General features: G+C 36.6%; 1 non-coding gene across 1 annotated transcript; it reads left to right on the plus strand.

Moving 5' to 3' along the window:
* Window positions 1–8,769: 8,769 nt before the first annotated feature.
* LOC122149104 lies at window positions 8,770–8,983 on the plus strand. The gene has a single exon (XR_006162852.1). It is a non-coding gene; the product is annotated as a small nucleolar RNA U3 (small nucleolar RNA).
* The last annotated feature ends 2,305 nt before the right edge of the window (window positions 8,984–11,288 follow it).

The raw sequence follows: 11,288 nt of genomic DNA on the forward strand, positions 1-11,288 counted from the left end.
GTAAAAGTCCTATTGATGGACTAAAAAAGGACCATGCTGAGGGAAGCAATGTTCACACCTCGGAAACCACAGTGTTAAATGCTCGGATGCTCGTTTTGCGATGCCAGGCCATGCAGTGCATTCTATGTAAGCATAAGAACTTTAAAATCGCCAGTGCAGAGATTTCAAAATCGGAGTAGTGTGATCACTTGTTCTGGTCCTGATTAAGAGCCTAGCTATAGTTCACCTAAACGTGAATATTTTCAATCTTTACGAAGTCTGTTTTTGGAGCTTATCAGCTTCTGGACAATATATGCTTTCACTGTATGGAAAAGAACAGCAAAAACAAACAAAAAAATACCAGTACAAAAGAATCATTATTTCGATTTAATTTACACATTGGGACACTGTATCTTCTACCGAAGGGGAAGCAGTTCATACTGTCAGTGCAAGAAAATAGTCTTGATCACCAGAATGATCTCAACCTGTTTGAGAAGGCATTCCTCGCTGTGTCACAAATCTTGAAGATAGAGAGGTTCATCTTGCCCAACATTTTTCAATGCTGTCAACACCAGGTGCATCAATTTAGATGCAACATGTATTGCTTCAGTTGTGGGAAACAATAAAAATAAAAAAATTCACAAATCTAAATCACTGTCTACAAACTAAATGTAAAGTGGACTTGATAACACTTTAGTATAGGGACTAATTCTCACTAGTTGCACATATTCTGCATGACCATATTCTACATCCCTAATCCTACCCAATACCTCAACCTCAATCTTAATAACTATTAATAAGCAGCAAATTAGGAGTTTATTAAAGCATAAGTCAGAGTTAATGGTTTGTTAATAGTGAAAATTGAACCTTAAAGTGTGACTGTGGATGTTTTCACTTATTCAAATATAACACTTTGGAACAACACAAGGATGAATATGTGATCACAGAATTTTCATTTTTAGGGCAGACTAACTTAATGTGTAGTCTTGATGTGTAACTAACAAAAAATTAGACTTGTAGATTCTGGCAAGGCCATAACTGATTCTCTGCTGTGGTTGTTATTACAAGATATCATTTTACTTTCTTCCATACACTGTAAAACCTGACAAGTCACAGTAACTCAAACCGTTTGAGTAAACAGATTGCCTTTACTTAAACCATGTAAGTTTTAAAACTTTGCAATTATGTAATCAAGTGATTAATTAATTGCTGATTGATCTTTAGTGATGAACAGCTGCTGTTAACAAACAGCATCACCAGCTCCACTTATTAAAAACCAGACTGACTTTATTTCTGTCAGACGTCTACAGAAGATCTTATTGAGAATTAACTAAGGTTTAGATGTTGATTTATTGTTTCATTTGAAGTAACCATGTTAGAGGTTCTTCACCCTTGATTTCTGTCTTAGTTTATTTTATTTTTTGGGCGTTGTAACCATGTGTTTTTGAAACATGTTTGTTATAACACAAAAAACCCAGAGAAAATATGATCAGATATTGGTTGTTATACAGCATATTGGTGATGATAATCATCAATCATGGAGCTGGTCAAAATCTTACTAAATAGGTGTTCTATAGTTACTTCAGTTGATTTTACAATGAAAGCCATTCAAAAAAGTCCAGTGGTTCTTTCATAATCAGTTAATACTAAAAGACTTTCCCCAACAGTTTTGTTTTCTATTGTGTTAATTAGTCACACACAGACATCAATAATCAGAATATGAACCTCAACAATGGTTACGAAAAAAAAAAAAAAAACATGCTGCAATGCATGCTGGGTACTATTGTAGTACAAAACCCATTTCCATGGCTCCCAGCATGCTCTGCTGCATTGTTTTTTTTTTTTTTTTTATGGTCACCATTGTTGAGGTTCATATGCTGATTATTGATGTCTGTGTGTGACCTAAATAACACCAGAGAAAACCAAACTGTTTGGAAAGTTCTTTATAGTAACTGATTATTACAGAACCACTGGCTCTTAGAATCACTTTTACTGTAATCAATCCAGCTAATTACACAACACCTATTTCATCAAAGATTAAACTCCAAACAGTTCAATAATCAATGATTATCATCACTAATATACAGTATAACAACCAACATCTAGGTAAAAGAGGTACAGGTTAGATAAAAAAAAAATGCTACCATGAATGCACTGTAAGGTGCTTTGGGTTTATGAGGGTTTTAGTGTTTTTATTGTGTGTGTTGATATTTTTTATGTTTTTTTTGGTTTTTTCAAATGGTTACAACAGTGAGAGAAAAAACTAAGACAGAAATCAAGGGTCAAGAGCCCAACTAAAGCAAACACTGATCTCTAACATGGTTACTTCAAATGAAACAATAAATCAACATCTAACCTAAACCTTAGTTAATTTTCAATCAGATCTTCTGTAGACGTCTGACAGAAATAAAGTCAGTCTGGTTATTAATAAGTGGAGCTGGTGATGCTGTTGTGGGGTTGTTTAATCAGATCTTGAGAGATTTAATGTATTTTATTTCAGTTTATTTTATCTAAGGCTGTTGTCTGAAGTCAGTTGTAGTTCTTGTGTTTCTCGTTTTTTCTTCAGTAATTCTATTTTGTTAACAGCAGGTGTTCATCACTAATTCACAATTATCACTCAATTAATCACTTAATTATTTAATTGCAATGTATATCTTTCTTTCAGTGAACTCAACTGAATTAAGTTCAGAGTACTCATAACAATTAGTTTTAAAACTTAAATGGTTTAAGGCAATCGGTTTCCCCAAACGGTTTGAGTTAACATAACTTGTCAGGTTTTAGTGAGGCTGTGTCTGAAGTCAGTTGTAGTTTCCTTTCCTTTCTCTCTTTTCTGTTTCAGTTAATTCTGTTTTGTTAACAGCAGGTGTTCATCACTAATGCTCAATTATCACTCATTAATCACTTAATTACTTAATTGCAATGTATATCTTCTTTCAGTGAACTCAACTGAATTAAGTTCAGAGTACTCATAACTGTTTAAGTTTTAAAACTTAAATGGTTTAAGGCAATCGGTTTCCTCACAACGGTTTGAGTAAACCCCCCCCCCCAACTTGTCATGTTTTAAAAGGATATTTGTTTACACAAAAGGTTTGGGTTAAGTTACTTGTCGGGTTTTACAGTGTGTTAGTTTTAAAACTTAAATGGTTTAAGGCAATCAATTTGCCTCAAACGGTTTGAGTAAACCTAACTTGTCAGGTTTTTAAGGATATCTGTTTACTCAAACGGTTTGAGTTACTGTGACTTGTCAGGTTTTACAGTGTAGATGGCTAAATGAAAGAGAGACAGTTTAACCTATGAGTCACTGTGAGGTCAAATATAATTACCACATGTGTACTGCAAACATACACTGAAAAAAACAATCAGTAAATTTACTTAATTTTTATTTGGCAAGTTTTTGCACGAGTATTTTTCAAGTAAATTTAATACATTTGGAAATTAAGTAAATCTACTTAACTAAAATTAAGTAAAAATAAAAAAAACGAATAAGTACATGTAACTTGACCTGTTAAATTTTATTGAGTAAATTTCACTTACAAATCTGATATAATTAAGTAAAATCAGTTGTTCTTTTAAATACATTTTACATGTTTTATGCAGTGCTGCTAATTAATTTAAATGTAATTAAATTTTTCTGTTATAATGTCACAAAATAATACCATGACAATGTGTAGTTCAGAGTCTTTTATTAGGAACAAATCATGCAAGAAATAGCCAGCACACAGAAACCTATGATGCTTAAAACCCTCTGAAGTCGATTAACGCGTATAGGCGTTTTGAGGCATTTTGTCCTGATAACCCTGAAAAGAACTTAAATTACACTTTCAGTTTTGATCGTACAGATAAGAGCAATACATCAATCGAATCTGTAAAGGGTCTACTTTTTTGTATACAGACATAACAAAACTTTGTGTATTTATAAAATAAAGATAACAAACAAGGAGTGCTGTCTGCAGCCTTTGTCTGCGCTGATCTTCATTTACAAATGCGTCATTAAAATGAACTTTAACTCAGTGAATACTCAACACAGAGACATGAGAGAGATATCTATAGAAAGCCTGACATGTCTACTTTTAAACTAAACAAGTGCTGCCGAAAACAAATATTTCTGTGATAAAGTAATCCATATGAAAAAAACGCGATGTCCGTTTTTCATGTCTCCCTTCATTATCTTCTAATGCGACCACGCCCCCGCGCTGAACGCGCTTTTGAGATTCAAATGTTTCACTGAAGCGCGCGGCTTTTGAATACGCCCACACAACAGAAGACAACAGCGAGACTGTTCTTCAAGTTTTTTTTATTTTACTGTTTGCTTCGCGATGATGAGAGGAATAAGACATAATTCACCCCAAAAAGATGTGATGTGGTTGAGGATTTGAGATTTGGATTTCCTCAGAAAAAAGAATGAAGCACTTTATTCAGCAGAGATCAGAAACACGAGTAAGTCTCTTTTTATTTATTTATATACTTGTACTAGTTTTCACATAACGTGTAAACATTTTACTAGTTAGACTTTTTCCAAAAACTTTTTCCAAAATATTATTCCTGACTAAATGTATAATCAAGTGAAATATTATGAAGTTTCAATAACAATATACACTACTATACCATTCAAAAGCTTGACGTAAATAATATAAATGTAGACTGACTTTATTTCTGTCAGACGTCTACAGAAGATCTGATTGAGAATTAACTAAGGTTTAGATGTTGATTTATGTTTTCATTTAAAGTAACCATGTTAGAGATCAGTGTTTGCTTTAGTTGGGCTCTTTACCCTTGATTTCTGTCTTAGTTTTTTCTTTGGCTGTTGTAATTTTCCAAATTATCACAAGACCTTATGACCTGTATTTAAAATGAACATTTCTGTATAAACACAGTTATTCTACCTGATGATACAAGTTTCTCATTATAGGTCTTGGGTTTGTTCTGATCTTTATCTGATTGTTCTAAAAAGGACACAACACTTGTGTGTGAGTTATTCAGTCCATTAATAAAAATAAGTCTGAATCTGTACATTTTTTATTGTTAATTTATATGTTGTTTTTGAAAAACATTAATAATTCATTAACTTGACAAAGAACAAACTTTCCTCAAACTGCTTTACACCCAGCATAATTCCAAAGGAATTAATTCTCTAAATTAGTACAGATGACCAGATCAAAACATGCCTGTACAATGGTCATATACTTCAATTCATCTATAAAGTATTTATTTATTGCTGTTTCATCACACCTGATGTGGAATACTTTTTTTTAGTACCACCTCGGTTGAGGTTCCAAGTGAACCGTACCAAAACGTGAAGTAAACGCTGCTGATCACGGATTGGCTAGAGAGAATCGTCACCTGCTGCGTCACTGAACTTGTGACACAAACACAAAAGAACTGCTAGATTTAAATTAGCACAGCTAGCAAAGAATCGAACGCAACTGTTTTGAAAAAGCTCACCTTTTTAACAACCAAAAAGTTTTGTTGTCTGTTGCGGAAGTAAAGACGTTCCTCTCGTTGATAGCAGAGGAGCGGATCCAGTGAGAGCTTGATGGGGCGACGCAGAATGAAAAAGTTTTTTTTTTTTTTTTTTTTTAAGGAGTCGTGGCAGTAGAGGCGGAACAACTATAACGACATGTGGATAGTCCTGCCCACTCTAAAGCATTACTAAAATGAGTTGGAAAACTGCCGTGGAAACGCAAACTGAGCCGTGCCGAGCCGAGCGCAGTGGAAGAGCACCATTAGTGTAGTCTGAATACTGCTATTGAATGTGGACTTTAATTGCAAAAGTGTATACTTTTTCCATAAGATACCAAGTTGTTATTTGATTACCCTGACATGTGCAGTCATGGCCAAAAGTTTTTGGCAGTGACATAAATTGTGTTTTTGCAAAGTTTGCTGCTTCAGTATTTGTAGACTGTTTTTCCCTCGTTTCTATGGTATACAGAAAAACAATGATAAGCATATCATAAAAGTTTTAAAAGGCTTTTTATGGTGCTTTAAAAAAAAATAAATAAAAAAATTATATATATAAAAGTCAATATTTACAGTGTTGACCCTTGTTCTTCATAACCTCTGCAATTCACTCTGGCATGCTGGATATTAGCTTCTGGGCCAAATCCTGACTGATGGCAATCCATTTTTGCCTTAGTTCTCGGAGCTGATCACAATTTGTGGGCTTCTGCTTGTCCACTCGCCTTTTGAGGACTAACCACAGGTTCTCTATGGGATTGAGATCCGGAGCGTTGCCTGGCCACGGATCCAAAATTTCAATGTAAAGATCTTCAAGCCACTTCTTGATCACTCTTGCTTTGTGACACGGTGCTCCATCATGCTGGAAAATGCACAGATCACCAAACTGCTCATGGATCGCTGGAAGAAGGATGTTTTGATACCCATTCTTAATTCCTGGCAATGAACGAGAAATGGAAAATGGCTCATTTATTCATTTTTTCCATTAAGTTTAGCAAACGAAAAATTAGATTTTTGGCTTGATTTCTCATTTTTCTTTTGGGGTTTACAAAACGGTTTTATGGCTTCAATATTTCATTTGCACATGTGGGCGTTGCTGAAATGCTCCTTTCATCTGATTGGTCAAATCACTTCCGCCTTCAGTAAGGCCATTTTCATTCTTTCAGGAGAATAAGAGTCAGTACGAGTGCGGCACTGTAATATCTGAAATCACCACATAAAGTTTAAATTTATGAATGTAAGCATGTGTAGCCAACTCAGTTTAAATGAAAAGAGTGAGATAGAAAAGAGAGAAGGTAGAATCAGTGAATGCACCTTAATACTGACAAAAATTAACAGGGTTTAGGGCAAATAAAATCCCTATTTTTCATGCCTTTGTATTAGTGTATTGTATTAGTTTTATTACATACTAAATTGGTCGATGTTTCCCTTCTTAGTCTTCTTTGTTGGGGTTGAGATAGCCAACATATTTTTAAACATTATTATTATTTATTATGCAAGTAATTGACACCGACTAGAACTTTAATGTTTCACCAAATTCAGCTCAGACCTTCAGACTCGTCTGACTCACGTTGCTGTATCTTTTCTTACTGGAGGGATTACCTTCCCAAAAAATCTTATTGATTTTCTTTATCTGAGCAATGAAGGCCTTAATGTCCACTAGAGGGGGCGACAGGATAAAAAAAATAAAAATCAGTCTACTCTTTTTCTGTTTACATCAGTTTAAAAAGACAAATAATGCCATGAATATGCCATATTCTGTGTACAGAACAAGCTTCACACTTAAAGCTGTACAACTACTTAAAACTTCACATTCTGGCTACCTCCAAGTTTTCTTTTAAGATACTTGGTTATTCACACTGGTTTATGCATTTAATGTTTGTGCATCCTGAACATTTATTTTTCATGAGCTCTATATTTGTACTAGGTGTTGATAAATCACATGCACTGAATGTAAAGCGCTAATGTCAGGGCTCTCAGTCCTGCTTCTGCAGGGCCAGTGTCCTGCACAGTTTAGCAACCCTGAATAAACACACCTAAGCTAAGCAAGTGTCTTCAGGATCAGTAGCAATGTCCAGGCAAATGTGTTGCAAATGGTTTGGAGTTGCGAACTCTGCAGAACAAGGGCCCCCCAGGTTCAGGACTGGGTTTTAAATCAATAAATGAATTTGCACAGTTGGGTGTCTGCATAAAAAAATATCCTAAATATGTGGCCCCCTACATTTGAATTGCTGTTTTCCAAAACTTAATCATTTGGCACCAGCTCCAGGAGCAGGAATGCGAGCCTTGACATGTAGATCTTTATATTCAGTGCATGTGATTTATCAACACCTACCCAGATAGCATGTAGTAATCAGCACGGAGCTCGGCTGCCCTGCGGCAGCCTCGGCTCAGACTCGGCAACGGCGAGTGTTATCCGGGCCGAGTTTGGCCTTTGGAGTGGGTACGGAAAGTATTCAGACCCCGGTCCTATTTTGATACTGAAAAGCACTTTGACAACATCTGTATTTTTAAAAGGCTCAGAAAAAACAGTTTACTTGCTTACGAACCACTTGCCTGGTAATAGGGTTTGCTCTTTCGCAGAGCTCAAAAGTGCAAGCACTCTGTTGATGTTTGGCGGGGCGAGCGGTTTAATGCACTAAAAATCAGCTCAAACGTGTCTAAAAACCCCTTTTGCTAAACCAGCGGCAAATGTTTTGTTTGAATTGTAATCTATTGAAGCCAATTAACAAATCGTACAATACCATTAAATATTAAGTTGTCTGTAAATTAGAGTTTTAACCTAGACGAGCGTTTTTGGTTCATGAGGCCAATACAGAGACTATTAACTACAACGCCTTTTTATAGCTCACAGTGTCCGTGAAATGCGGAGTTCAATGGAGGATAATTGGAATTTTCCAGACAATGCGGAACAGTTATAATTCAACAAAGCCTTGATTACTGAAATGGCGTGGACCTTGGCCGGTTGATACGTACTCCAATTGACTGAAGCAGCATTTCAAAAGCGGCTCATCAAATAGATTTTAGACTTGCAGAGAATTGTTAATTGTTAAGTGACTTTTCATCTAAAAGATTTCCTACGTTTAGATTTGACAGGTAGGCTACAAAGCATCAGCGGAGTGGGGGGTGGGGGGATATAGTTATGTTGGTATTTCAAATTGCAGGTTAACAATAGACTTCGAGGGGTTTGGGAAACGATTCGTGCTTTTAGCTCTGAAGTGTGTGCAAAAAAAGCGTCACACGAACGTTAAGCCCATAGAAATCAACTAGGCAAACCACTGATCTGAGAGAGGGGCGCTTCAGAATGGAATTCCGTTTGAGTTGCATTATAAGGTTAAGACTATATTTTCAGGGATCATTTCTATAGTTTTTTTTTACTTGGAAATGTGTTTTGAAAGTGTTTGTCTCTCAACCCATGATGATGAGCTATAATGCTCCTTTCTGAGAGCGAATTGAGGACAGAACTGTGGCTTTGTTCACAAGCTCTGTCGTTGATGAGCGTTCATATTGTTTTTGGCGATGTTGAAGAAAGGAGTATGATCTGAGTGGTGTTGACGTGATATGCTTGGGTCGTTTTTGAGAATGGTGTTTTTTCTACAAAGCGTGTGTTTAAAAAGTCAGATTCTTTTGAAGCAGTCCTGCAGAATGTTCTGCTTAAAACATCAAATGTGAAAAACAGAGCAAGCACGGTGTTGTTTTTTATATTGGTTGGGGTCATCTCATATTACGTTAGTTTTGTGGTGAAGGGTAAATGTTTTCTTTTCTTTGATTTGAATGGATATGCTATGATTTTAAAATGCAGTGATGTTATTTTATTTGTTCATGACCTCAAGGTTAGATTATTGTAATGCTTTATTGGGTGTTTTTTCTGCACGTGTACTCTGCACGCGTAATAAACAAAGTCCAGCTGTTCCAAAATGCAGCAGCAAGAGTTCTTACTAGAACCAGGAAGTATGACCATGTTAGCCCGCTTCTGTCAACACAGCACTGGCTCCTTATTAAACATTGTATAGATTTTAAAATCCTACTAATTACTTGAAAAGCATTGAATGGTTTAGCACCTCAGTACTTGAGCAAGCTCTTATCGTATTATAGTCCTCCACGTCCGTTGCGCTCTCAAAAACTCTGGCAATTTGATAATACCTAGAATATCGAAATCAACTGCGGGCGGTAGATCCTTTTCCTATTTAGCGCCAAAACTCTGGAGTAATCTACCTTATACTGTCTGGGAGGCAGACACACTCTGTCAGTATAAATCTAGATTAAAGACCCATCTCTTTAACCTGGCTTACACATAAAACACACACATTTCTGTCACTCAAATCCGTTAAAGAATAGTTAGGCTGCAGTTATTAGGTCAACCAGAACTGGGAACACTTCCAATAAACACACAATGTTCTTGTTACATCGTAAGAAGAATGGCATCTATGCTAAAATTAGTCTGTTTCTTTCTTATTCCGGAGGTTACCGTAGCCACCAGATCCAGTCCGTATCCAGCCCAGATGGTGGATCAGCACCTAGAGACGACCTCTACAGCCCTGAATTTCAGCAGGGACCAGGACAACTAGATGAGCCCCAGAGACAGATCCCCAGTGAAGACCTTGTCTCCTAGAAGACCATAGGGACAAGACCACGGAAGCAGATGAGCCCTCTCCATGGATCAAACCTGGCCGGAGGAGAACTGGCCCCCCGACTGAGCCTGGTTTCTCCCAAGCTTTTTTTCTCCATTCTGTCACCGATGGAGTTTTGGTTTCCTGCCGCTGCCGCATCTGACTTGCTTAGTTGGGGACACTTAATTTCCAGAACTGAACTGAGCTGGACGATGACATAACACAATTCAATGATGAACTGCCTTTAACTAAAAAATTTAAAGGAATGTTTACTATTGTCCTTTTGCTTTGACACTATTTTCCTATTTTCATACTGATAAGGTGCTTTGACAAAATCTGTATTGTTAAAAGGCGCTCAATAAAAAAAAGTTGACTTTGACTTGACTGAACCCAATTGCCTGGTAATAGGGTTTGCTGTTTCGCAGAGCTCGAAAGTGCCACACTCTGTTGATGTTTGCTGGTCAGAGCGGTTTAAATGCAACTAAAAATCAGCTCAAACTTGTCTAAAAACACCTTTTGCAAGCCAGTGGCAAATGGTTTGTTGGAAGTGTAATCTATTGAATGCAATTAACAAATCGTACAATACCATTAAATATTAGGTGTCTGTATAATATAGATTTTTAACCTATACCCGAGCTTGGTTCATGAGGCCAATAAGAGACTATTAACTACAACTCCTTTTTATAGCTCAAATGTGTCATTGAAATGCGGACAAAATTAGTCAATTTATCCGAGATCGGGCAAAGCCCATATGGACACTGGTTCATGTGTTTATAGAGATCACGCCCTAGTGGTGGATAATTGAAATTTCCAGATAATGCGGAACAGTTATAATGCAACAAAGCCTTGATTACTGAAATGGCGTGACCTTGGCCGCTTGATACGTACTCCAATTGACTGAAGCAGCATTTCAAAAGCGCTCATCAAATAGATTTTAGACTTGCAGAGAATTGTTAATTGGGTAAGTGACTTTTCATCTAAAAGATTTCCTACGTTTAGATTTGACAGGTAGGCTACAAAGCATCAGCGGAGTGGGGGGTGGGGGGATATAGTTATGTTGGTATTTCAAATTGCAGGTTAACGTTAGACTTCGAGGGGTTTGGGAAACGATTCGTGCTTTTAGCTCTGAAGTGTGTGCAAAAAAAGCGTCACACGAACATTAAGCCCATAGATATCCACTAGGCAAACCATCTGAGAGGAGGGGCGCTTCAGAATGGAATTCCGTTTGAGTTGCATTATAAAGTT

This window comes from Cyprinus carpio, chromosome A20, assembly GCF_018340385.1.
Source record: "Cyprinus carpio isolate SPL01 chromosome A20, ASM1834038v1, whole genome shotgun sequence".
Lineage (NCBI taxonomy): Eukaryota > Metazoa > Chordata > Actinopteri > Cypriniformes > Cyprinidae > Cyprinus > Cyprinus carpio.